This window comes from Pleurodeles waltl, chromosome 8 (assembly GCF_031143425.1).
Source record: "Pleurodeles waltl isolate 20211129_DDA chromosome 8, aPleWal1.hap1.20221129, whole genome shotgun sequence".
In the NCBI taxonomy this organism is placed as follows: Eukaryota; Metazoa; Chordata; class Amphibia; order Caudata; family Salamandridae; genus Pleurodeles; species Pleurodeles waltl.
Window position 1 is genome coordinate 569,829,119 of NC_090447.1, and position 27,498 is coordinate 569,856,616.

Genomic DNA, 27,498 nt, shown 5'->3' on the forward strand with positions numbered 1-27,498 from the left:
CGTAGCCTCTCTTGTTTAGTATAGTGTTCCTTTTGTTGGAGCGGCTGATTCTTTAGGGACTGAGGCATGAGGATGTGGATTTGGGGGGGCACTGAGGAGGGGTTCAGGCTCTGTTGGGCTTGATGTTCATGGTTCTGCTAATGTTCACCACAGTGCATCTCAGTGATGACTTTATGTACAGATACTTGCCCACAGGGGTGGGGTGACAACATGTTCCAGAGGGTTGGTTGGGAGGCTTGCTGCGACTTTCCGCCCACCAGCCTACAACACAGAAGGCAGAAGTACCTACACTCAACATATGCAAATGTTAAATTGGGAAACCAATTTCGCCTATGCACATTGTCTAACAGACAAATTCCAATCATATTTTTTACACAAATCAAGTACATAGATAGGTGGAAACACAAACAACACATAATTAAATAAATAAAAGAGACCCAGGCACTAATGTGTGACACAAGTGAATTGCAGTTGGACCAACCTTCCTGGTCATGCAGTGTTCTACTTCTCTCTGGACTGATTGTAGTACACTGTTTTTGCACTTTATGACCATTTGCCTGCTTGGCAACAATAAACAAATTGTTATTATTTACCATGCATTGGTATGCATTATCACAACTGTATTAAGATATTTGATGTATATTTAATGTGCTCAGTGTACTTTTAATTTTCTTACATCCTTTCTCTAGGACCAGTTGCCAGAGGTTGGTTATTTTCCTTATGTTTCTTATCTATCTCTTGGGGCTTCTCCAACAAGGCCCTCAATATAGCTTCCTTATTGTTCCTATATATCTCTTGGGACTCTCCCAATTTGGCTGCCGACTCTATTCCCACTCACCATATGGGCAAAAAGCTCGAGTCCTTTGACCATGTTACGGCCCATGCACCGATACTCCTTCAACACCGGTTCAGCTACACATGCGCTGCTTTGTGCAACATGGCCAGTTACCTCATATCTTGTGGTGCCAGGAGCCTGAAATTGCACTGAACTAGCTCAGGGAAGACAGGGCAGCCTGCCCTGCTACCTAGGTTCAATTATGCATAGCCCCCTTGCTCACTGGACTAATAGTTCCTTTATTATTTTTCACATCCCCTAGCAGTGCACCATTCTACGCCAGCGTTTCATTTTCCTGTGTTACTTCAGACTTCATTGTTGTCTCAGGCTTCTTTGTAGTCTCTCCGGGTACTTGTGAATAGGTAAGGTGAGACCTCCTGCTGACGCGTGATTTCCTCTTTCCAATCTGGATTCGGTACCGCGCTCGAGGCCGCGACACAACATCTCATATCAACCTTATTAGAGATCAATGGGATAATTGGACTATGCAAAGAGGGGTTAATCAGATTTATTCAACACAGACCAATGACATGAGAAATCTAAACAATTTAAACACCATGACCAATTTGGCCATGGAAACAACACTCCAAACTGAATTTAGTTTCAAATCTTTAGGCCAACTGCTGGAGATGGCGCACGCTTAATCTCCTCGCTCCGGAGGGGCCGCTTTAATTTACACCTGTAAGCGTGCCATCTCCGGGCGGGTCAACACCTAAAGACTGCTGCTGATCCGAGGGCGGAACCTGGATGCGGCTGGGTTCCCCGTTTGGGATCCGGGACGTGCGAGAGGGCGGATTCGGCTCGCTGGCTCCGGAGCGGACCTGCGGCCTTTCCTCCCGCGATGAGCCGGGGCCTCGGGTGAGGCCGAGTACTGCGTCCCAGCGAGCGCGGCCGGCCCGGGCCGGAGAAGCGGTCCCGCCTGGTGGGGCCCTGGTGCGGGGGAGCGAGTGCCGGGAACCCCCTCTGGGAGGAAGTGGAGGCGGCGCTGAGCCGCACCCGGTCTCGGGTGAAGCGGCGTGAGCTGGAAGCCCCCAGAGGAGGGGGCTCGGAGCTGCCATATTGCCGGGAGAGTGACCGGAGCTCGGAGGACGCTCCCACAGGAGCGCGGAGACGACGCTGAGTGGCAGGGGGCCCCCCCAAGGAGCCACTACCCCGGGGGCAAGTAAATCACCGAAAAAAAAGAAAAAAAAACACATGTGAAAGAACTCTGCCGGGAAAAAAAAAAAGAAGACAGGGGGAAGAAAAAAAAAAAACAAAAAGTACATAAAAAAAAAAAAAAGGTAATAGAGGAGTGGCAGGACCCAAAAAGAAAAGAAAATAATAAAGAAAATAGATGCCGCCCTAGCGAGAGAGAACGATTGGCCCTGAGGCTGGAGCCCCCCGGGGGCGATTGCCGGAGTAGCCGAAAGCAGAGCCCAACAAAGTACAGAAGGGGTGGACAAACAGGCCTTCTCCGGCGCCCATCCGGAGACTGAGACCGGGTCTGCGCCTGCCAGAGCACGAGATCACAGTGGAAGAGGGCCTGTGAAGAGCCTGCGCCTCGGGGTGCGATCTTCCCCACGCGGCTTGGCCGATGCCCCCCAGAGCCCGTCACAAGAAGAAGGTCATGGACATGGCGCCCCCTCCAGCACACAAAGAAATGGAAGAACAATCCAACCCACAAACCAACGTACAGGAAACCCTGGACAGAATACTGGGGGCGATTGAAGACACAAAGACAACGCTACAACACGGAATCAGCCAAGTAGCAGTTGAAGTAGGCCTCCTAAGGGCAGAACACAACAAACTGGCGGACAGAGTCAAGGAAACGGAATCCACATTGGCAATAGTGGAACCGAAGCAGAAGGGTCTAGCAGCTGAGGTGACCTCCCTGGCTGCTAGAGTAACACAACTAGAAAGAAGGGCTGAGGACGCGGAGGGCAGAAACAGATGGAACAACGTGCGCGTGGTGGGCCTTCCAGAGGGAGTCGAGGGAACTAACATGGTGGACTTCTTGGAGAATTGGTTTAGTACAACGGTGGCACCTGGATGCCTAACGCCCTTTTACACGCTGGAACGAGCGCACCGAATGCCGTCGAGGCCTCTCGCCCCCGGTAGGCCTCCTCGTGTGGTAATTGCCAAATTACTGCACTACAAAGACAGAGACACTCTCATACAGAAGGCCAGAGAGATGGGCCCGTTTAAGATAGCGAATGGGGAGGTGACGCTATACCCGGACTACACTTTGGATGTTCAGAGCAAGCGAACCTCATTCCTAGCAGACAAAAGGGCCCTCAGAGACGAAGGGATTCAATATTCATTGCTATATCCGGCCAGACTGAGAGTGATACTGGAGGGGAAAACCACTTTCCTCCAAACACCAGAGGAAGCATGGGAATGGCTCGAGAAACAAGGGCTCCAAGTGGGGCGACCCAGTGGTGAGAACACGTCTGCAGGCAGAGCTCGCCGAGCTCCAAGGGTGCGAGAACCCGGGATCCAACTGAAGCTGGCGCCAACACAAACGCAAAAGGAAAAAGATAAGAGGGCGGCTCTGGAGGCAGCGGCCTGAGTTGGTGGTAGAGCCTCCCCCCCGGAGGGCTCAGGAGAGGGTTCAGACGGTACAATGGTGTCTTCGGCTGGAGACTCGACCTGCTCAACACGTGCTCCCAGGGTGACGCCGCGGACCGCTGATGAGCTTGGATAAACATTGCACGAGTTGACCTGACTATGCGGCACAACAGAGGAATAGGAGGGCCCTCCGGACATGACCGCCCCCCGAACCAGTAACTCGCTGGTCTAAGCTAGCCTGGCAAGAACTGTAGCTATATGCTTAAATAAGTTGCACTGTAGCGTGATTTTCTGGGCTACCTGCAGGTTGGTAGGCGCCCTGGGGTGGGGGAGTTGGGTTTTACAGTTATTAGTTAACTTGGCTAAGTGGGTGGCGATATACGATGGCAGTAACGGTCTGAACATGGGTAGGAATGGAGTTGTACTCTGGGGGCGCCAGGGACACTATTATCAAATTAATCTATTAACATGGCAAACTATAATCTTTTAACATGGAATGTCAGGGGGATGAGCACTCCGACCAAAAGACACAGAATCCTCTCCTACTTGAAGAGAAGAGGGGTGCAGGTGGCAATGCTACAAGAGACCCACTTAATAGCTGGAGAGGTTGAGAAACTGAGACGCAGATGGAGGGGACAGGTGTTTGCCACAGAGTATTCAGCATATGCGAGGGGAGCATTGATATGGGTCAGAGCTGGGGTCCCACTGATAATAGACTCAGCTGACATAGATCAAGAGGGCAGATTTGTGGTGCTAGAAGGGACACTACACGGTATCTCAGTTGTTATGAGTTGTATTTATGCTCCCAATCAGGACCAAGTCCCTTTCCTGACCAAATTATCAAGCCACCTCACCCGCCAAAGCACAGGAGAATTAATAGTGGGAGGGGACTTCAATGCAGTATTGGACATTAACATGGACAGAACGACCCCGCCACTACAGGGCGCAGGGTCCACTAGAATAGCCAAAAAGCTCTGTGAATGGCTGGACTCCTGGGGGCTAGTGGATGTCTGGCGGGAACAACACCCAAAAGACAGTGACTATTCTTATTATTCAGGCCTCCACCGGCTGCACACTAGAATTGACAGAATGACATGCACTGCGGGCCTTGCGCGTTATGTAACCCACTCAGAGTATCTTGGCCGCACACTATCAGACCATAACCCCTTGCTGATCACACTGAGTATTATAGAGGACAGACCCCCAATTCCATTGTGGAGACTGTCCCCCACTGCGTTGGAGGATCAGTCATATAGAGAGGCCCTTCGATGCCACTTGACAGAACATATCAAAATTAACAGTGGATCCGCCACATCCAGAGCCACAGAATGGGAAACCCTTAAGGTGGTAGCAAGAGGATTCTGCCTGGGTCAATCAGTGGGGGTGAAACGCACACTTGAAAGGGAATTGACCTCTTTAGAGAAGAAAATACACGAATGGGAAGTGAGACAAGATGTTGGAGCCGAGAGAATGAGGAATATAAGCGGGCCCGTAGAGAACATTCCCAGATCGAGGCACAACTTAGGTGCCACAACACACAAAAATACCTGGCATCAGTGCAATCAGAGGAGAGTAGATCAGGAAGGCTTCTAGCTTGGCTGGTACACCCAAGCGGAGGGGGAGAGCCCATCACAAGTGTACAAGACAAAAAGGGAATATGCAGGCGAAGTCCAGGCCCAATCAACAAAGCTTTTAAGGGATACTACACGCACTTGTATAGGAAACCCCACAACCTTGGGGTGGAGGCCTTCCGAGTCTCCCTACAGCGAATCGCTCTCCCAGCCTTGGACCGTGCGGGGAGGGATAGCCTGGGGGGACCTGTAACAGTGGAGGAGATAAGTGAGGCTATATTGCAGTTGGCTCCTGGAAAGACTCCCGGTACCGATGGCCTTCCAATGGACTTTTACAAAAAATATAGGACATTTTTGGTGCCCCAGCTGGCTGAGGTATACGCGGAGGCATTACGCCGAGGAGAGATACCGGGCACATTACGTGAGGCTTTGGTGATACCGCTACCTAAAACAAAAAACAGGGAAGCGCCAGTGACCGACTTCCGCCCATTATCAATGCTGAATAGTGACTTTAAGATCCTCAGTAAGATCCTGGCTAACAGGCTGATCCCACTAATGACCACACTGGTGCACACAGACCAGAATGGTTTCGTCCCTGGTCGCAGCACATCGTTGAACCTGAGGAGGGTCTTTGCCATCTTACACATACCAGCAACAGAGAAACCTCCGACAGGGGTTTTATTAGCGGTGGACTTCGAAAAGGCCTTCGACTCGATCAGGTGGGACTACCTTAGGGCGGTGATGCTAAAGATGGGACTAGGTGAAAGCTGGGTGAAGTGGGTGGACCTACTGTACTCCTCCCCATTGGCTAGGGTGAAGACGGGCAGAACGATATCCGACACATATCCGGTGTATCGAGGAACCAGACAGGGATGCCCTCTATCACCGCTGCTATTTGCCCTGGCAATTGAACCTCTAGCGGCCCAAATGCGACAGGAAGGAGTCGGTAGAGGAATTAACTGGGGTCCAAACGAGCATATTATTTCCCTATACGCGGACGATATTCTGGTGTATTTGAGAGACGGAACCAGTGGCCTCCCGTGGGCTTTAAAGATCCTGGAGAGCTACAGGGAATTGTCGGGACTTCATCTTAACCGCGGCAAAACATTTGTCTTCCCCATACTACCAAACATCGTGCGCCCTGAAACATGTCTGAAAGATATGAACTGGGCCCCGCGGACTTTCAAATATCTAGGGATCCAAATATTTCATGAGCTGGCCGACCTTCGAGACGGCAACCTGGGTGAGGCACTCCGATCTCTGCGCGCCTCAGTTGGGTTTTGGCGGTCGGTGAAACTAACAACAATGGCCAGAGTGGCATTGTCTAAAATGGTGATATGCCCCGCCTCCTCTACTTCTTTGCTATCCTACCGTTATGGGTCCCCCCTGCATGGTTCCCTGAACTGAACACCCTGCTTCGGGAATTAATATGGGATGAGGGCCGGAGACGCACAGCACTGACTACTATGTGCAGACCGATACGAGCGGGTGGACTAGGGGCTCCTGACTTTGAGGCATATTACTTGGCATCCCAACTGCAGTGGGTGGCTGGCTGGATGGTGGGCAAGCGGCAGCTGGACCTAATTAACCCCCACGGTTTGATGGACATAGATCGAATAATAGCACGTATGATAGAGAAGAAGCTGTCCCCCCTCGGAGACAACCTAATGACTAACACCGCGAAGATGTGCTGGAAAAGATGCGTGAGTAGAACTGGAGTTAGTCCACCCTACTCTCCGGCGCTACCGATTCCGGTATTGCTCGCTGAACCGAAGGGAACCGGATCTGGGGGCCGGGGATTGGGCCCATGGAGAGATGCGGGAGTATTGACGGTGGGGGAGCTCTTCAGGGAAGGTACACTACAGAGTTTCGGCGAATTGGTAGGGAAGGGGGTCCCTCAGGGTCAATTTTTGATGTACAGGAGGCTGGTGCACACTCTGAAAGGCCATTGGGATACGATTAATGCAGAGCCCGGGACCCACGGAGTGTTACACCTCCTGCTGACTTCGGGAGAAGAATCCCACTTAATTACGAAAATATATCGAGCCCAGATAGAAGCTGCATTGGATCCCCTGCACTCACTCAGGGAGAGGTGGGAGAAAACGATTGGACATATACTGTCTGAGGCAGACTGGAACAGAGCTCTGGCTTATCCCCGGAGGATTTCGCGTAACACCCGGCTACAATATATCCAATATAACTACCTGCATAGAACTTATCTTACCCCTCACTGACTGTTCCGAATATATGGGGGAACCCCCAAGATATGCCCCAGATGTGGTGAGGGCGAGGCAGACTTTGACCACATGATATGGAAATGCGCAATGTTACAAATGGGCTGGAGAGCAGTGATGGAGAGCATGTCAAGACTATATGACACGGAACTGCCGCTCGCCCCCGATATCTGTCTGTTGGGCCTAAAGCCGGATATCCAACTAGGGAAGATTAGGAGCCGCTTCCTGGATCTCGCCCTGGCCCTCTACAAAAGATTAATTATGAGGGGTTGGAAAGCTGCTACCCCCCCCTCACTTGTTGAATGGAAAAATGACGTCAAGAGGTGGGCCAGGGCGGAATTGCAGGTCTCAAAAACTGAAGAAGCAAAGGGTGTCCGACAGACTCCCGTGGCCCCAGGGTGGGAAGAACTACTTATGGGCTGGGATAGCACAGGGGAAGAACCATTAAATCCCAATACAGCACCAACAAAAACGGAAACCTAAACAGATACTGTAAGGAGATAAGAGATAAACCCAGGAACACCGCCGGCTAGGGTGAGAAAAAATAACAATGAAATAGCTAGTAGAGAACACTGACAGCTCATAATAAACCACAAAGTGCAGAGCGGAATGGAGTACAATCACTCACAAGGAGAAATAGGAAAACGCATACAGCAGATGACTATCCCTCCAGATATAGCCCCCTCAGGGATCGACCCTCACTACCTAACACTAAAACCACCCACAAAAAGCCATTAAGTGTGTACATAGTTAAGTTAAAGTTGAAGCTGTTATGTGAGCATATAAAACAAATGGGTAACAAAGGGACAAGGAACTAGACACTCAAGGAAACAAATATAGAACCCTAGAGCTAACAGGCAACAGAAATCGGATACAGACCTAGATGTGAGTTAAAACACGACATAAGACATATGTGAACGCATGCAAAGTAAAGTATCCTTTTAAATGTTGTGAATAACGTGAATTATATGTTCCCAGAAATGTAACTGTGAAAAGTAAACAGCGAACTAATAATAAAAATATATTAAAAAAATATATATATAGTTTCAAATCTTTATTACAACCACAGTTTCAAGGTAATGTAAATGATACACAAAACTAAGTTATAAACATAGATGAAAACCAAGGGATGACCGATAGGTCTGAAAAGATTTAGCCTACTAAACATCAATACTATTAAACACTCCAAGAAAATGACACAAATTAATAGGACAATAATTTGCGCAACAGAAACAGATTTCAAAGCAGTTGATAGTGACATTACTCAAGGTCATGCAACAGCAATCAGTTTTGGGCTGGGCCATCCCTACTCCTATTACGAATTTGGACTTGCTTGTGAGGGGACGGACTAACACATGTGGGCAAAACAAAAGGAAGGAGAGACAAAAGTATTTTGAAAAGTCATCTCACTAGGGTAACTCACTATAAAATACACTGGTGTAAATCATATAAGCTGAAAAAGAAATAAGAAAACATCTCATTTGCAGATTTTATACCTCTCCTCAGTGGATAGCAGACAGGAAGGATTCGTCAGTCCAGAGCAATCACAGCATTCTAACATCAGTAGACAGCAGCATCAAGGACAGTGCAGAACACAAGCTGCACTTATATTACAAGAGAAGTTCATATTTGTTTGGCATGTTAGTACTGAACAGAATAGATAGTGGGGCAATTAGAACAGGTGAACATGAGAGGCAAAAAGGGAAACAGTTTCAAAGATGGTTAGAAAGGACTGACTCCGACGTTGACAAGAAGTGGACTCTCTCAGTTCAAAAGTCTCTCTCTAATTAGAAATGCCTATAAAGTTCTGATTGCTCAAGCATGTGGACTCATGGCAAATGGATCCATATCCATTGAAAAGTATTGATGCCCATCCGGTTAGCAACTATTCCTGTTTTTTTCAGGTGAGGTGCAAAGTAATCTCAATATAGTCATACACTTCTGCCAAAATATAACTTTCTAGAGAAATTTGAAAAACTGGGTTCCTTTCCCTTTTTACAGGATGATTCTAACAGTTCTCATGTGAATTCAATAATGCTTGTCGTCCATTTGTTAGCTAGAACAAATATTGCTACATTTTGTATTAGTAAAACCATTGCCTCTATCTTTAATACAATAGGACATTCTCTAACACATAAGCAATCCTAGGAAATAATTTGGGTCAAAGGAAACATGATGAGTTGGTAGTGAAAATGAATCTTCAGGCTTAGTCTGACAAAGAAAGACTAAGTACATAATTATAATTGCTCAACACCTATGCTAATGCGTATCATTTAAAATATGCAAAACAAATTCAAATAATTGTGATCACCACCAAGGCATATCATGAGGAAATTAAAACATGCATTTATTTCTCTGCACACGTATATAGCTCCACTTTAATAAATTTGTATACACCAATATAAGTATTGTTAATTCAATTTCATTTATTATTCATAATTGACTCTTCACATCTATATTATTTCTAAAATAATATTTTACCATGAATTTGTGTCAGTAATTGACTAAAATATAAATGCACAAAATCTTCCATGGCAAAAAGTGATGCCGAAATAAGTGGAGGGTACAATGTCCACCATTATTCAAATGTGCAAGTTTTTACATTTCACATGAAAGTTCTCTGTTAGTCTTTAAATGAAGATTTATAAGTCACCGCATGCTGACGTCCATGCCACTAATGTATTAGTAACATTTGATCTCTATCAATTCCTCCTTTAATGGCAAATTTATGCCATCACAAAAAGGACACTCTAATTTACAGTTAGACAACTCACAATCTTGGAGTATAATATAGCATAGGTTTAAGTCTATTGTAATTTTAAATTTTCTTCAAGTTCTTGTAGTATCTGTTTCTCATATTCTCCATTTCAATCTCATCCCTCCTCTTTTTATTCTTTGCTCTCTGCACCTTCCAGAATTTGTATGTTTTGTAAATCCCAAGTGCTCATATTAAGCACACAGTCACAATCAGTAGAGATTTGAGGATCATTCTCACCAATGAATTCCCTAAATCTCCAAACCAAGATCCTGCTTTTGAGAATCCTTCACCTATTGTCTCCCAAGTATTTGTCTATTTCAGATCATTCAAGTCATATTTGAGACTTGTCAGGTTAGAAATTTATTTCCTTTTCTCCTTATTGTTGTCAGGTATGTAGGTGCAACAATGTTGCTCCTTTGAAACCCAACAGACTCTGCCTTCTTTTGCTGACGGGATGCCTCTTAACGCAGACATTTCCGTATCCATTAGGAGCATTTCACCTGCAAAATCAGTTGACATTTTATCTACTATCATTGATAACTTCCTTATCTCAACATCATTCAGGATAACACCTACTGATGGAATAAAAGCTCCACATATATCTCCAGTAATCTCTGAACTACTTGCTCCTCTCTTAATCCTCATTTTATGTCTTTTATTCACTGTTTTGCTTTCACTAATGACCGAGCTGCCAAAAATCTCTGGAATGCACTTCTCAGTTCAAAGAAGACATTTATTATTAGTTCACCTGAGGTTCCTAAAAAGGAGGTTAGCATGTTAAAAGCACACGTTTAAAAATAGTCACAGCAATGAAAGGAAAATTTACCAAAATGATTCTCAACTGCAATGTACACGTCAAATACATGTAGTTATGATTATGCAAAGCAAATAATGAAGTAAAAATTCATCACCGTAGGGCCTGCCAAGCTCTTCATCTTTCTCATGCCAGCAAGAAGATGACCCCGTTCAACTGTGAGAAATATATCTCACTCTCATGGGACAGGTGTCAGGCATTTGACGTCTAATCCTGACCGAGGTCTCGGAAATTTCACCGCTACTGAGCAGGGCCATCTTTTTATATCTTAAAGAACCGGAGAAGGGCTTTCTTGAAAAAACACTCATTTAGCAATTCAAAACATGCTAGCTAGTTTAGGTCTGCTTTGAAAATAACACATTGGGATTTGGCCACAGTCCCAAGATGCTAAATCAAAACAAAGCCATTCCCTGCCATCTGAGTACATCCTTATCAACCAAAGCCCTTGGTGTGTAAGAACACGAAAACAAGCATAGTTTACAATGTGGACAAATTTGGGCATGTTTAACATAACAGTGTCTAACGCTACGATAAAGTCAATAAGCAGCTAAACTGAATACAAAATGTAGTCTGCAACTGGTGAACACTGAACAACTAATCCAGGAGCAAAGAGGTGCAACACAAAGTCAGTGGTCAAAAACACATATTTCACTACATTTTGCCCTCTGATCAATGATTTTGTGTACTTCTCTCATTTAAAAAAAAAAAAAAAAAACATTGTACACAGCAACATAATGAAATGATAAAAGCAATCACTATAAAGCAAAAGAAGTGGATTAACATATTGATCTAATAAACAATTAAACCAGACACACCTACAATGAAAAGACTGAAGCTTATATGTACTGATTGGGATAAAAACTGATTGAATAGTGTCTCTAGGATAGCAAGTTGGTATAGAATTAGATGGAAACATCATGAGTTCTAATCATGTAAAGGTACACGGTCCACCTGTAAGGTTTGCTGGAATATAAGTGTTCCCATACGAGAATAGTCAGCCAACTGGCAATTTCGCTTAATGAGACTGACAGCAGTCATCAGATGATAACAAGCCATGGGTTAGTTCCAGTTGAAAAATGTAATCAAACAAGTTGACAGAACATCCATGGTACTCTGCATTGATCCCAGGCAGAACTTTGAATTTGTCAAGCACAATTAGTGCTAAATGGATCCATAGGTTTTATACTTTAAAAGCAGCAGGAGCGGTGCACAAAGGTTATCAATCAGGTTCAAGTTGGGGGTGCGCTCCCCCCCTAATCCACACGCAAACGCCAGAGGGGAGACCATACAGCACACGTTTTATAATCAGCAGGACATTATTGGGGCCCTTTGCTATAATTTCTACAGATTCTGGAGGGCCATTTGGGGATTCAACCCACACCTTAGCACTGAGGTTTTTGTCTGCTGAATCACAGCTTCTCTTTCCTTGCACTGTCAGAAGGGCTGGGGCAGTCCCCTTCCCCACCAATCCTCCATACACTGCACTTATGACAAGGTGGACAATTCTGTCTCCAGTCTGTATGAATAAATCAGCTTCACCACTTTTTAACAGAATAGCTTTGATTTCTAGAAGTCCTGGTAACTTTCCTCTCCTTGACTGATCTTTGACTGTTTGTGTGACAGATCTCTGTTGTGTGTGCTGACAAATAGGCATTGCAAAATCACAGTTTTTATCAAATTCAGGGGAATGTGCATCCCTATAATCTCTGCCCACCTGTAAGTGGCTTTTTTTCCCAGGTGTCCACATTTCTGGTGCGCCCACTTAGCAATCCCCACCAAGTCAGAATTCTGGGCTGACACTTCTGCCTCTGAACTTTTGTCTTTGACGTCTGCAAAGGAACTGAACCAGCGTTCTGGTGATTCAACAGGACAATGAACATCTATGACTTTACCCTGTTCTAACATTTCCCAAATTCCCTGCCACAGCTCGTTGTTCCACACCTCCTTTGAATGAATGAACCAGTTATGTGCATGCCATGTCGGAAGCCAAATGGCTAACCCATTTGGGTAGTGAACCAAGAATCAGTGTGAAAATGAAAAGTCCCAGGCAGCTCTTGCTTTAGAGACTGACACACATTGTACAACTCTGTATATTGGCTACTTGCTCCCTCTCCTGTGGTAGAAAACAACTTTTCAGTAACTGGAATGTATGACACTGCTTTCCAATGTCTTTTGGTACCCAGGTATTAAATGAACCATTAGTAAAACAAAAATGCTTACTATCCTCAGGGTACAAGAATTCAAATGGTGCACTCTATTTCACTGGTGACTCTTTTACTTGTGGTACCTTCTGCACTCTCTCCCCATTCTGTATAGGGGTTTGTGACACCTGTTCATGTATGGCTGCAGTGCCTGCCGGTCTTACCCATACCCTGTCTTCTATGTACTAGATTCAGTGTTTGATACTAGCCTCTTGTGCATGTCCTATACGGTGAGATTTAGATGAACTCATCACCCACTGCATGATTGGTATTTCAGGTCTCAGAATTACATTATGACCTAGTGTTATTTGATTAGTATCCAAAGCTGTTTTTCAAAAGGAATATAGCGCTCCCCAAAGTCGGAGAGTTTTCTTGTCCAAAACCCCAGGGGCACCCTTGGCCTCCCCTGTTTCTGTCACATACTCCAGTTTGCATATTGTCCTTGAAAAGTTGCATGTAACTCAATGTCTACCTCTTGCACTGTACACAAGTCTAAAGTCTGTTGAATAATTTAATTTGCCAAATCAAAAGCACACAGCTGCTCTTCACTCCATTCAAACTCATGTTTTTCCTGGTTACTTTGTACCAAGGGTTAACATTTTACTCAGATGAGGGCCATGCTGTTTCCAAAAATCAAACAATTTCATGAAATTCTGTGTCTCTTGCTAAGTGCAAAGAGTAAGAAACTCCAACTTCGTTTGTTTTTACCTGTAACAACATCTCTCTATGTTCTGGATTACACTGAGTTCCTAGAAACTGCACATTGTGCGACAGTAACTGTGTCTTGCCTGAATTAATTGTACACATCGTACTCTGCAAAAGTTGTCTGAATATACTGGTAACATCCTCAACTTCTTGCTTAGTGTAATCATTTAAAGAATGCATTTCAACTCCTGCCAAAAACTGTGGGTGTTGAGACGGGCCACTCACCTGAAAAGCAGGATGTCTGCAGGGGCGATGGTATGCCCCCGACCTCCTGGAACACCTCTCGGCACTTCCTGGTGGACACAGAAACCCCGGCAGGTGTCCCAAAAGAAAAGGGGGAGTGGAAGAGAAAGAGACAAAACACTACCATGTCTTGCCGTCCAGCCAGGCACCCTGTATCTTCGGGGGGCAGGCCGTTGTTGACAGAGTGATAGTAGAGTTAGTGCACTCAACGTCGTTGAAACTGAATCTCTCTTTCTGATATGGGCACAGGAGCGGTAGGAGAATACCGAGATGCTCCAGCACTTTTCCTGGATTATAATAACCGTTGGCACAATTACTAACACTGTATTACCAAAAACCCAAACTGAGTACCATAACAATAAGTACTGCGACACTAGGGCTGGCTTCACAGAGATTCACTGTTGCACACTACAATTAGAACTACTGTGGTTGCACTTATCATGCACAAGAAAGACAAACAAGGGCATTAATTATATCACGTATAACTTTCCTGCATGCATAGGGTTAAACTAAAAGGAACAAAAACAATCCAAGAAATACAAATGTCCACTCTGGGTTTAAACAGTTAGGGTGGCACAGTTTGGTTTGGTTTCACTGTGTGTGTGAAAAACCCTTCCAAAGCAAATTCCTCAAACCGGAAACACAGGCATGAATGACACAATTTAAATCCAAGAGTTATGCTATTAGAGAAAGAAAAGTCACGTAAATGCTCTTTTAAAATTGCAATGTCACTTTATGTAGTACTTGAGCTCAAGCAGATTTCCTGAACCACATTTAGGCAAGTAACTACAATAATAATGTAGAATGTTCAGAAATGCATTTGTTTCTTCAAAATAAGCACTCTGCCAAAATACGAGGTCTGAAATACACCAGCTGTTCTAGGAAAGCGCGGCGCTCAAAGAACAAACTCCCTGGAGAATACTAGTCACTTAGCTGCAGTCTTTTCTGGAGTGCTGGAGGAATGCCTGGTGTCAGCTGGTATAGGAACAAAGAAAAGAATTGCCTCAAAAGTCATGAATACGAGGATGACAGCAGGGGTTGGACTGCCAAATCAGAGCCTGAGATCAGGAAGCAAAACAAAGCCAAGCAGGGAGACATGCTTCACTCTGCTATTTATAGCCAATCAGGAAAGCAGTTGAGTTTCCAGATGTGGATGAGTCACCACACCCAATTAGAAGGACATGTCTACACCACACCCAATTAGAAGTTCATGTCTACACCTGCTCACATTAGCAAACAAGCATTAGTAAAACAAGCACTGATAGAACCAATTGTGTAACACAGCACATTAAGTTTACTTAGAAACATGAAGGTTTAACCAAGAACAGAGATATGATTGAACCCTAATCCCTGGGGATGCTGACAGATAACGCAGGAAGCACCTTGGGGATTCGTGACATGGGCTGCTCTGTGCACGAACTACCCTCTGCTCATGCACCTTTTTTAACCTCCTCTTTACTGGAATGTGAAAAGTCAGATTCTCCTGTAACAGTTTGGTAGATTTCAGTTTTGTCTTGCAGTAACTTGTTCTGACTAACTTGCTCTTTTAATTTCTTATTTCCATATTCTAACTGTTTACATCTCTCATGCATTTTTCTGTAAGCAGACAAAAGTATCCAAACCCTCCTGTCAAAAACAAAAGGGACATCATTCCGTTCAAAAAGCACCTTTTCTAAACATGAAAATACATTTAGCACTTTTGTTTTATCCAAGCACCCATCCCAAAACCTAGAAAGTCCTGACAAGCAAGAAAACACATTTGCCAATACATCATAAGGCATTTTAATTTCACATGCATTTTCAAACATGGTTTGCAGTGCTTCCTTTAATTCTCTGAACCAAAACATATTTACACTTTTAAATCGTGCACTCTCAATTTCCAACCTCTCTTTTTTAGACTGTCCGACCTACGCCAAAATGTTTTGCTTTCACTAATGACCGAGCTGAAAAAATCTCTGGAATGCACTTCTCAGACATTTATTATTATTTCACCACAAGGTTCCTAAAAGGAGGTTAGCAAGTTAAAAGCACATGTTTAAAAATAGTCACAGCAATGAAAGGAAAATATGCCGAAATGATTCTCAACTGCAATGTACACAGCAAATATATGTAGTTATGATTATGCAAAGCAGTTAATGAAGTAAAAATCCATCACTGTAGTGTCTGCCAAGCTCTTCATCTTTCTCATTCCAGCAAGATGATGACCCCATTGAACTGCGAGAAAGAGATCTCCACCCTCACCGAGGTATCAGAAATTTCACCGCTACTGAGCAGGGCCATCTTTTTATATCTTAAAGAACCGGAGAAGGGCTTTCTGGAACACCCCCCCCCCCTTTAGCAATTCAAAACATGCTGGCTAGTTTAGGTCTGCTTTGAAAATAACACATTGGGATTTGGCCACAGTCCCAAGATGCTAAATAAAAACAGAGCTGTTTCCTGTCGTCTGAGTTCATCCTTATCAACCAAAGCCTTCGGTGAGAAAGAACACGAAAACAAGCACAGTTTACAATGTGGAAAATACGGGCACGTTTAACATAACAGTGTCTAACGCTACGATAAAGTCAATAGGCAGCTAAACTGAATACAAAATGTAGTCTGCAACTGGTGAAAACTGAGCAGCTAATTCAGGTGCAAATTGGTGTAACACAAAGTCAGTGAACAAAAACACATGTTTCACTACATTGGGTTATCAAAATTGTCTACTTGATACATTTTCAGAAAAACTACTCTTGGAGAGCATGTGCCATATCAACCTCTTGGTAACCTGTAATAAGCATTTTTCCCATACATATAATATATCCTAGGCACAGTGGGGACTTTTCCATTCAACAAACACTGAAACAAAAACACATGTCTGAATTTACTAGTCCCTACAAATGTATTATCAGTTTTTGACTGTGGCCTATAAATACAAAGCTTTCCTACATGTTGGCAATCTAAAGCTAATAATCCTTGTGTATTTAACATGTTGTGAGTGGAATCCTTTTTGTAATCATGTGAAACTATGACCTTTCTATCTTTTCTTCCATTGCTTTCCTTCTATCATCTACCTGATTAATAAACTCCTGTTCTACTTGTGTAAGGATACACGTTAGGGTGTTTCAATGCGCATATGCTGTGCCAAAAGTTAGTGTAGGTTCAAAGAATCCTCCTATTATATCTATGCACTTAGTCTTTTCTATGCTGCTCAAATACTGATTAATGGGCAGCACATTTCACAACTTCTGATGTGCAGTACATTTCACAACTGCAACTTTCTCAGGTAATTGTAATGTATCTAATATACTGCATATAATTTCACTATTTTAAATAGGTGATCCGGTAGAGGTCATAAAACCTCTCTGCTACCATAACTGCTCAAAGTCATGTACAGCACGGAACCCATATTGGCTATCTGTGAATATTGTCACTGTGAGCTGCTTAGATACACCTCACGCTCTTGTACAGGCAACCAATTTGGCTACCCGGGCAGAAATGACTCCCTGAAGCAATGAAGCGTTGACTTCTCCTGAGATGGTGCAAACTGCATAACCTGCTCTCAGGGTTTCCTCATTGTCTCTTAAACAGGATTCATCAACAAACACAACTTGATCATTTTCCTCTAAAGGAATATCCTGAATATCAGGTCTGGGTTTGGTGCATAGTTCAGTGACTTCAAGGCAGTCATGTTCCACTTCATTTACATCATTTGGATCATCCACTTTAACAGATAACAACGTGGTGGGGTTCAAAACAGCACAACATTTTTATAGATACATTTGTGGATTCAACGATGGGTAACTCATAATGGTAAGATGGGCATTAGTCAGGTATTGAGTTTTGGTCCAGGTCAAAAGGACCTCGACTGAATGAGGGACATAAACAGTTATAGGATGTCCAATCACAGTGCTTTTGCATTGACTTAGGACTCACACCAGTGGCAGCCACATTCTTTAAGCAGTCGGGAAAAGATGCAAAAAAAGGATGCACTGCGGCATAAAAATATGCAACAGGTCTGTTTGTTTCTCCATGCAACTGTGTCAAAACAGAAAGAGCACAACCCTCATGTTCATGAAAAAACAGTAAAAAACATATAGTATAATCAGGCATTCCCAGAGCCGAAGCTCTGCACAAACTTTCTCTCAATTCAGTGAAAGCTTTAATACATTCTTCATCAAACGGAAATGGATCGGCACCATCCGTGTGCATTAGTTTCTGCAGAGGTTTGGAAATTACTGAAAAATGTGGGATTCATTGGTGGCAATAGCTCACCATTCCCAAAACACTCTAACATCTCTCTGTATGACGGAGGTTCATCTGCATAATGGTCACAACTCTGTCCTAAGACACTTTCCTTGTACCTTTCTCAATCTGGTAACCCAAATACTTTACCTCCTTCCGGCAATATGGTAATTTGGTAGGGGAAACCTTATGTACAATTTTGACCAAATTATTCAACAATGCTATAGTATCCTCTCTGCAGGCTTCATGTGTATTGGATGCAACCTTTAAATCATCAATGTATTGTACCAGGGCAAACTGGTGTGGTATATTTAAGGTCCCTAATTTTTTCTTCAAGATCTGATTAAAAATAGATGGTAATTCTGAGAATCACTGAGGGGTACAACACTAGGAATACACATGACTGCCAAATTTGAGGGAAAATAAGAAGTGGTTCTTCTTGTGCAAAGTCACTGAGAAAAAACCCTTGGGACAAATCAATAACAGAAAATAATTCTGCTTCACTTGTAACCTGGAATAGAATTACTGCTGGATTTGGCACACCGGGCCAACATGATACAACAATTTTGTTCACCTTTCTCAAATCCTGAACTATGCAGTATTTTCCAATAGGCTTCCGCAGTCCCATAATAGGAAAATTACAAGGGCTTCCCATCACTTCTCTTAGAACGTTCTGAAGTAATTCCTTTAATTACTTCTGGGGTCATGTTATACTGGGGCGTTCTAAGAAAGACTGAATTTGACTTTATGGTCACCTTGACTGGCTCAACACCTTGTATGAGTCCAATACCTTTTCCAGAGAGATTCCAAACTCTCAACATCACTGTGTCCTGTAATTCATCAGGCAATTCTCTCAATGTCATGACAGGAATCAATGATATAAGATTATAAATTGCATCAACTTGGTTAGAGGTTTCATCATCATTATTTGTCTAGATGGCTATCCCTTCATGAGGACAAGTGATGGAGCATTTTAATTTACATAACAAATCTCTTCCTAACAGATTCACAGGAGTCAGATCACAGGCTACAAATTGGTGTAAATCCTATTTTAACTGGAATGTTCTCCGTAATGGGATTTACCAGGTGCTAATTTGCTACTCCTACTACCTGAACTGTTCTTCCAGAAAGGGGCACATTAGGGACTTCTGCAGATCTGACAGTGGAATGTGTTGCTCCAATGTCAACCAAAAACGAAACATCATAACCCATGACACTTGTATTCACATAGGGACCACACTGATCTACCTCCTGGGAGGCAGCCAACACACATTCTTCCTCTTCTGAACTCTCACTCTGATATTCTTCACTCATGTCATCATCACTACATCACTGAAATCAATGGGTAGGTATTGTGTGATTAACTGATTTACATTTGCATTTGCCCTCTGGTTAATGTTCTTTTGAGGAACAGATTACCTGATGTTGCTGTAACATCAGAGCTTGTGGAATCTGCATTTGCTGTGGGGCCTGAATTTTCTGTTGGGGAAACTGTACTTGCCGTTGGGGAATTTTCATATGTACTGCTCCAGTAGGAACATTCATATTTTGATTTCAGGGTGTGTGAACTCTTTGATTTTTAAATTGACCATTGTCAACCATCTGCACCTTGCACCAAATTATATACATTACTATAGGGACACATCCCACCTCCAGTGTCCAACATTGCTGCATGAATGACAAGGAAGCATTTTCTTCATAGACTGAACATTATTCACATTTGCATTCTGATCTACTCGACTTCTACCTCTACCCTAAGACATTACCTTGCCCTTCTGTTGTACGTCCCTCATTCCACATGCGCTCATCATTCCTTGTGAACCGTGCATACCTGTTTCTTTGGCAGATTTAATTTGCATCGCCAGCGCCTTCTCCTTTAATTTCCTCTGATTCAATGCAATTTCATCGCTACAGTATTTTGCGTATTGCAGTACTTCATCAGTTGGTTTACCCTGCCAGCAAATCAAATCATTCTGAATCATATTACTAATTTCAGGCTTTAATACCTGCACAAATCTGAACACAAAATGTACATTATCTCTTGGTTCAATAATCTTGGTACCACTATATTGTTTAAATGCTTGCAACAGTCTCTGATAGTAAGCAAGAACAGACTCCTTCAATTCCTGGGCTGTCCTGCCAATCCTCTGCCAATCAACATCCTTAGGAGAAACTCAAGTTTTCGACAATTCAATCACCTTATAATAACTTGTTATCACCTCTTCATATGGTGCACCTGTCACTGGATCTCTTAGCGGTTCCCAAGTTGGCCAATCAACAGTCCGCTTGCATTCAACCTACAAATCTGCTGGAACCACAATTTCAAATAAAGTGTTCAAGGCTTCCCACAAACACTTTGCAAGCTTAAAAAATGTATTTGTTTGTTGGTACCATTCCACTGGCTTATTCCTCAACCTCGGATAATCACTGGTAAATGTCAATATGTCACTTTTGTTCCATGGAACATGAACAAAATTCCCTCCCGGAATTTCCCTAATTGGCATCATTTTTACAACTCCCAAAGCCTGCTGTACACCACTTGAAGGTACAGTTGGGTTTTTCTTTTTGTGGCCCATCCGTTTTCCCATTTATCTAATGCTCCCCATGTTTGAATACTCTAAATCAATTCTTTAATGTGAATGTTCATGCCAGGGGATCTCATGTTTGCAATGGCTCTAAAATCAAATTCCAATTTGTAATTTATTTTTAACTGTTTGGATCTATTCATTCAATTTCATATTTCTCTGCCAAATCAGCTAATTTCCCATAAATGTCCTGCATGGTGTATGACATCCTTGCACATAAAGCGCAACTCGTTTTCATTATAAGAATCAAATTTGTCCAGTGCAAGTGTTCCCACAATCATTTCATTCAATTCAAATATTAGTTTTGCCAAATTCAGTCATCTCTCTCTCTGGTGTGTTTTCCAAAAATGATACTTCACCCAAACTGTCTAACCATTCAGTTAGTTTTGTGCTGATAATATTTGCAAGCTAATGTTACTACCTCGAGATGTGGGCTGTGGAGTAATAAATGCTGGTTTCATAGCCTGTTCTGGAGCCAACACAAATGAACTTGTGGAACATGGGGGACATGTTACATCAATCAGCAGACCTACTTTATCAAGTATCTGATTAGAACTGGAGGAATTCATAGTCTTTCCATTTCCGAATTAGTTGCAAAAGGGGAATGTGCTGCTGATACTGGGTTAAGATTCTGTAAACCACTCCCACTATTGCCCTGGCCATACAACGGGATGACTGGACCTATTGTCACGCTAACCGTCAGTGCATCCAGGCCAGATAAGATGGTATGACTTGGTGGGAAGTCCAGTACATTGACCAGTTAACATTGACTTCTATGCCACTAATGTATTAGTAAAATTAGATCTTTATCACTCCTTCTGCAATCCCTATTCGATTTTTTTGGTGTTCTAATTAATTTTCACACTAATAGTATTTTCCAGCACCCCAGCTGAGTGCGACTATAGGCCAGCACTCTTCTTGCAATGCTGCCACTTGTAGCGGTAGCTCCTGGGTCCTGGTGTTCTGTGGTGCACCAAGGATATGTACTGCATTTTGCATTATAGTTATGGATTGACTGGCATTTCCCGCAAGATCTAATACTTTAAAATTCTCCTAATATAGTGCCCTAGCCGGGCGCTGCTTCAAGACAGCATCTTGTTGACACATACAATTCACTTATTCAGCACCCATACTTGTTTATAGTTTTTAGGTAACTCAGCTCCCTATTATCTGCATTACCCATTTTAGATGGCCTTTGGCTTCCTTAGCAATGTGCATTAATTTTGTCTATACAGCCTACAAGATGGACATAATTGCACACCAGGTCTCTAATATATGAGTGGTTCAGGTTCCTTCCATTTCCATGTGATCATTGCTTGACCATTGATGAACTGATTTCACAATCAAGTACAACCAGCTCACTATTGTCTACTTACTAGTGGCAATGTATTCTGGTTCCCCTTTTGGGCACCTAGCATGTCTCACTTGAATGAGACCCATGTATGGCTGTCCGTGGGGACCTAATGCATCCCTTTCCCTCAGTATGGACGTATGTGGTATCTATACAGATTTCTTCCTGCTGGCAACTAACTTTTTTCTTTATTTCTCCTCCCCTTCTTCCCTCACAGTTATTTTCTTCTACCACTTTGTAGAAATTCTCGGCCATGATTTGTAAATGTCCTGATGATGATCCTGTTATTTTGTAAGAAACAAAACGTTGTCAACTCTTGCACATTGACCCTATTATAATGCACATAGAAAAGGCAGAAGTATTGCTTCAGATTTAATTGTGACTAACAAACTCTTTAACTTGAGTTATCCAGTAGCACCTGATTTTCTCTTGTTTTTTCATTGTGTGCTGTTTGTGTTTCTGCCCACCTATTTGATTGATTTGCCTAATAAATGTGATTTGAATTTGTCTATTGAACAACGTATAATTGTTTTCTCAATTTAATATTGACATACGTTGAGGTGAGGGACCTCTGTTCCTTTAAAGTACTATGTACCCCGGGTCCCTTGATGTCCAGGGGTTTCCTTTGTTTTTTAAACACATTTACAAAAGGGGGGTCTTTCTTGGGTTTGCAGAACGTAATACGTCTGCAGTTATTATGCTCCAGGTAACTCAGTTTATAGGAATCAAGTGCCCATTCTTGGTCTGGTATGGATATGATAGGGTCTACCATGTAGGCTATAAGAGTGGTTCAAGGTATGTCACCATTGTGTTGCACAAAAACCTTCCCCATGATGATTTTCCATGTTGAGACAGACCCACAAAGCAGATAAGTGGCTCTAGTCAGGATGATGGAAGGGCAGGATTATAATTCGATCAGTATCATGTGCCAACGCAGCTGTTGGCCTTGACTTTGGAGGTCATTAAAAATCTGGTCTCTCCGACTCCCACATGGGACCACGATCATAGATGGGGACTTCAATGTTGTGATGTTCCCTGGGAGGGACTCCTCGTGGGATGGGAGAATAATGCAAATAGTGAAATGGGACTGTCGAAGAGGGCAATGAGCCTGACTCTGCAACACATGGTGAGTCTGGAACCCATAAAAGTGTGGAACATATACCATGCCTCTCCACCCCATAAAGTATAATAACGTATGGACCTCTTCTTGCTATTGGCTGCAGATCTCACCACCACTAAGGAGGCGCATATCTTACTACTTGGGACCTTGGATCACTTGCTGGTCATCCTCCTGATGTGGATCCAGACGGTGGGCTGTCGCCCAGTATGACGCCCCAATGCTTGGTAGATAAGGACTTCACTGAATTTCAAAAACTACAGGTGTCACCCACAACAGGGTCACATGTTATCCCATATCTTTAGCCCTCCTTGGTAGGTGCTGATTTACACTAAGCCCTGTCTCACAAATAAAAGCATGGATTATCATATGGTTATTGTTGGTATATATTAGGTCCTACCTGCCGCTTTTCTCCCACATATGGGCTATTGGGTGAGCATGTGGGTAATATATGGCTATTTTGAAAGGGGTACAATGTTTCTTCCTTTTGAATAATCTCTAACCTGTTCTATTTGTATGAACAGCACAACACAGCCCAAAGCCATATAAATGGAAGAGCTCAGCCAAATCAATGCCACTAACTCACAACACACCAACATACCCCTCCAAATATGCAAATAAGTAGACATAGCACTCTACCACAATCCTGCAAGATTCATGGGGGGGCCCCCCACACTCCAGACCCAGTCAGGAGATCTCAGCCAGGGGCTGCCGCCTGTGCACAGTGCCAGAAGTCCTCCCCTGGAGCTTGTGATCCCCCCGCACCACAGGGGTTGCAGGGGCTATTGTTATGCCACTGATTTGACATCAACCTGGCTCGTGACTTTTGTATGAACTGCAACTGATCTGCCTAACTGAAAAAAAAGACATTTCTTTGGCACATCGAATAATCCACACAAAACACCACAAAGAACTTCCTAGAACAACCTCACTTTACAGCTACACTTACTCACCCAAAGTATTTTGAACCTAAACACTGCAAATTCTCTACTAACCACATATAACCAAACACCAACAAAACAACACGCAAATGATAGTTCCTCTAGTCTCAATGATTGCCATGTAACATACGCTACTTGAATTATGCGTCAGAGTACAACCAAAGTATGTGGTCTTAATCAATGAATTAAGAGGCAAAAAATTGCAAATTAACCGGCACAGTTTTGCACTTCTTATAGCAGTATTATTCACTATTTTTACACACATTAATATTGCCTGTGTAAAGCCTTTACCTTATTAGTTCCAGTGTAACAAGTGAATACAGCAATGAGCTACTGATAGGTGACCAGTTAACCGCCGAAATTACCAGCCTCTGTGCTACATCATGTGGAATGCTTGATCTAGTAACTTATGATCCGTCTAATCTAGAAAGAAACGTTTTGTTGTTGAAATCTGCAGTCTATGAAGCAAATAGTGTATTGTGTGACACGTACAATAAATCCAAAATTATAAAGAAAACATCTCAGTCACAGAATCAAATTCTGATGGGCCTGCTTCAGGTCAACTATCAATGGTGTTTCATGTTGTGGCACGGTGCAGTGTGCTCGCAAACAAGACGCGACACTGCAGGTTGTACTATCGCTAAGCTTCTGCAGGGGTCAGCAGCGCTCACTTTATTTAAGGCCTCGGTAGTGAGCCCCACCCTCTTGCCCTTACCTTGCAACATTTTATCAGAGAGCCCGGGTGTCCCTCTACACGTGTTATACAAATGCAAATAAGGTAAAATATGGTGGTTCTGGGTAAAACGCTTGCAGCTGATTGGCCACCCTACTACCTATATTTATACAGCTGTATCAGAGTTAAGCTTTATCCCGACTAGAAACACGATACAACATCCCAGATGACAGTTCCTTTTATTGGCTGCGCGTAATACATTGTCACCCTTCTGCCACTTTAGAAAAAATTCCAATTGAGAAGCAAGAAGGCCCTCATCAGGGTCCTCTGGTATTCACTACTAATTGCCCCGGTTGTGGGCCTTTATCTTATATTTCAAGGTTTAGACTTCAGTGGTATGGTATTGGTATTCTATATGTCATGCCGCAAAACATTGCGTGCTTCTGAAAATGAGGGGCCCAAGTTTAGTGTCCCATGAAACTCTAAAGGTGATTGAGGAATCTGAACTAGTTTGAGCTTGAGGAATAATTGGGACAAGCTAGTACTGTCCTGACTGCTCAGCGGTGACATAAAACAGTTACTTGCATATCACTGTGTCCATGTAACTATTCAGATGCTGAGTTTCTAAGTAGGGTCAGAATAATACTGCCACTATCATCCAGGTGGCAATGTAGGCCACCCACTCAAGTAATTTTGGTGTAGATTCCAACTATGTGTCGGAACTTTGCTAGTGCACCAACTCCAGTAGCCTCGATCATACAAACCCATAGAACCCTAACACAGAGGCTGACAATACAGTTGCTCTATGGTAGGTCTCAGGGAGAAGGAAATACAGCATAAAGGAAGAGGCTTGCTTTTTATGTACTGCAGGACGACACATGGCTCAATACCATAGATCAAAAGAGAGGGGCCAGCAGTTACCATCTTAACTGATAAGTATTAATTTGTAACATATTAAATATGTACCCAATGCATAAAATATCTGTTCTGTTAACATACATACGCATAGACCTGCAGCAGTTATAATTCCCCTGTCCCAATAATAAAGCTACAGAAATAATAATCTCTACAGAGTTCAGAAAATCAAGTTAACTGCACTCAATACAAGAATCTCAAAGGAAAACAACTAAAAGAAGAAGTTGAAAAACATCTGAGCAAAGTGCCTAATTCCTACAACCCACAGGATCAGTGTTCCACACTCTATTACGTAAGAGAACGATACCCCTGTTTACAATGACTCTTCTCTGTGTGTTTTTCAGGGCTTCCTAACTATATTCCAAGCAATTTCTTGAGGGATTGTACAAGGCATTGATTCCTTTTACTGAACAAATGGTACTGTTAAGATAGCACTATGGAAATTGGTGCTTAAAAAGGTATACCAGAGACACACCCTTATGAATCTTATCATCAGGCTGCAGTCTTACAACACACAGTCGAATAATTTCTAAGGGTGGGTGAAGAATTCTGCTCCACTGGCAGAGTTCACAGAGTTTTCCTTACTCTGTTCTCCCGAAAAAGTCTGCAAAGTGATGCAGAGCTGAGCTTTTTCTCTTGTTTACCAACGTTAAGTTGATGAGCGTGAGCGAGAGAAATCACTAAGTTGGCGAGCAAGATTTCTGAACGCGAGCAGTCACGGCCTGCCGTGATGAGAAAACTGTTGCTCGCTTTGAGGAAGCTCCTGCTCAAGTAGAAAATCTACTCGAGCAGCAGAAAGAAGTTAGCACCCTCAGTTTGCGCTGATTTTACTATTGGGGAGAAACTCCTGGCACTGAAAATCAGCGCAACTTACCCAAACTCCACCATTTGTGTAACTCCGCGTAGCGCAGAGGAGTTCTTTCAGCACTTTGAGGCGTTCCGTGTAGCAGAACTTCCCAAACTCCACCCAGATCTAATGATTTCATCCTCATGCACTTGAATCAGTGGCTCAAATAATGAAACTGACCAGTAAAGGCAGGCACCAGTTGTCCATTCCTTTGGTGTCTGCAAAGAGTATCCCAGTATCTTAGATGTCCAATATCTGTGTTTTTTTAGGGCACGGAATGACCCAGTCCCTCTTAAGGGTTAGTGGACCATGTTTATGGTTGATTGCCCATTGCATGATAATATGGTTCTCATGAGGGAAAGCTACATTTCACAGATCCTGTTGAAACGTTGGAATTATTAGGAAAACTCTACAAGGACTGTTGGATCATGACCGTTGGTAACTTTACTGCCTATTTCGATGATCGGGTGTAGGAATGTTGCTGTCTGTGCATCTGGTGCGGGAGCCAAGTGTGCATGGGCAAGCTTCCCAAAGATCCCCAAGACTCATAGGTTGAATACTGCTAAATACTTATTGGTAGCAAAAAGGAAACGTATTACCAAAGTGTATAATCTTAATAATGGTTATCAGAAGATGGGACCGGAGTGAGGCAGAAATGGGGCAACAGATCACTGATGTGGATTGGTGCAAGACCTGTGAACATACTAGACTCGCCTCTCATGATAGTAGATTTAAAATCATTAGTTATAAGTGCTTGTTTAGAGTATAGATATACCAGGCTGCATAATCCATAAAATGTCAAGCTGTACTTCTACCTCTTCAAATGCCAGGGTCACTGGGCAAATTTTTGGTGGAGGCAGAGATTGTGCAGTGCTGTTTAATTTATGACAAGTAGTCATTCCAACATTTGCCAGGCTTCTAGCTGTGGTGTCTAGTCAAA

General features: G+C 43.2%; 1 protein-coding gene across 1 annotated transcript in view; it reads right to left on the reverse strand.

Annotated features, from left to right (window-relative positions):
• LOC138249540 (steryl-sulfatase-like) overlaps nucleotides 1–20,076 on the reverse strand; it is a 711,979-nt gene extending 691,903 nt beyond the window's left edge. Inside the window, exon 1 of the mRNA XM_069203489.1 lies at nucleotides 19,961–20,076. The gene's annotated coding sequence lies outside the window, so the exon portion shown is untranslated. The remainder of the gene's footprint in view (nucleotides 1–19,960) is intronic.
• Between the last annotated feature and the right edge of the window lie 7,422 nt (nucleotides 20,077–27,498).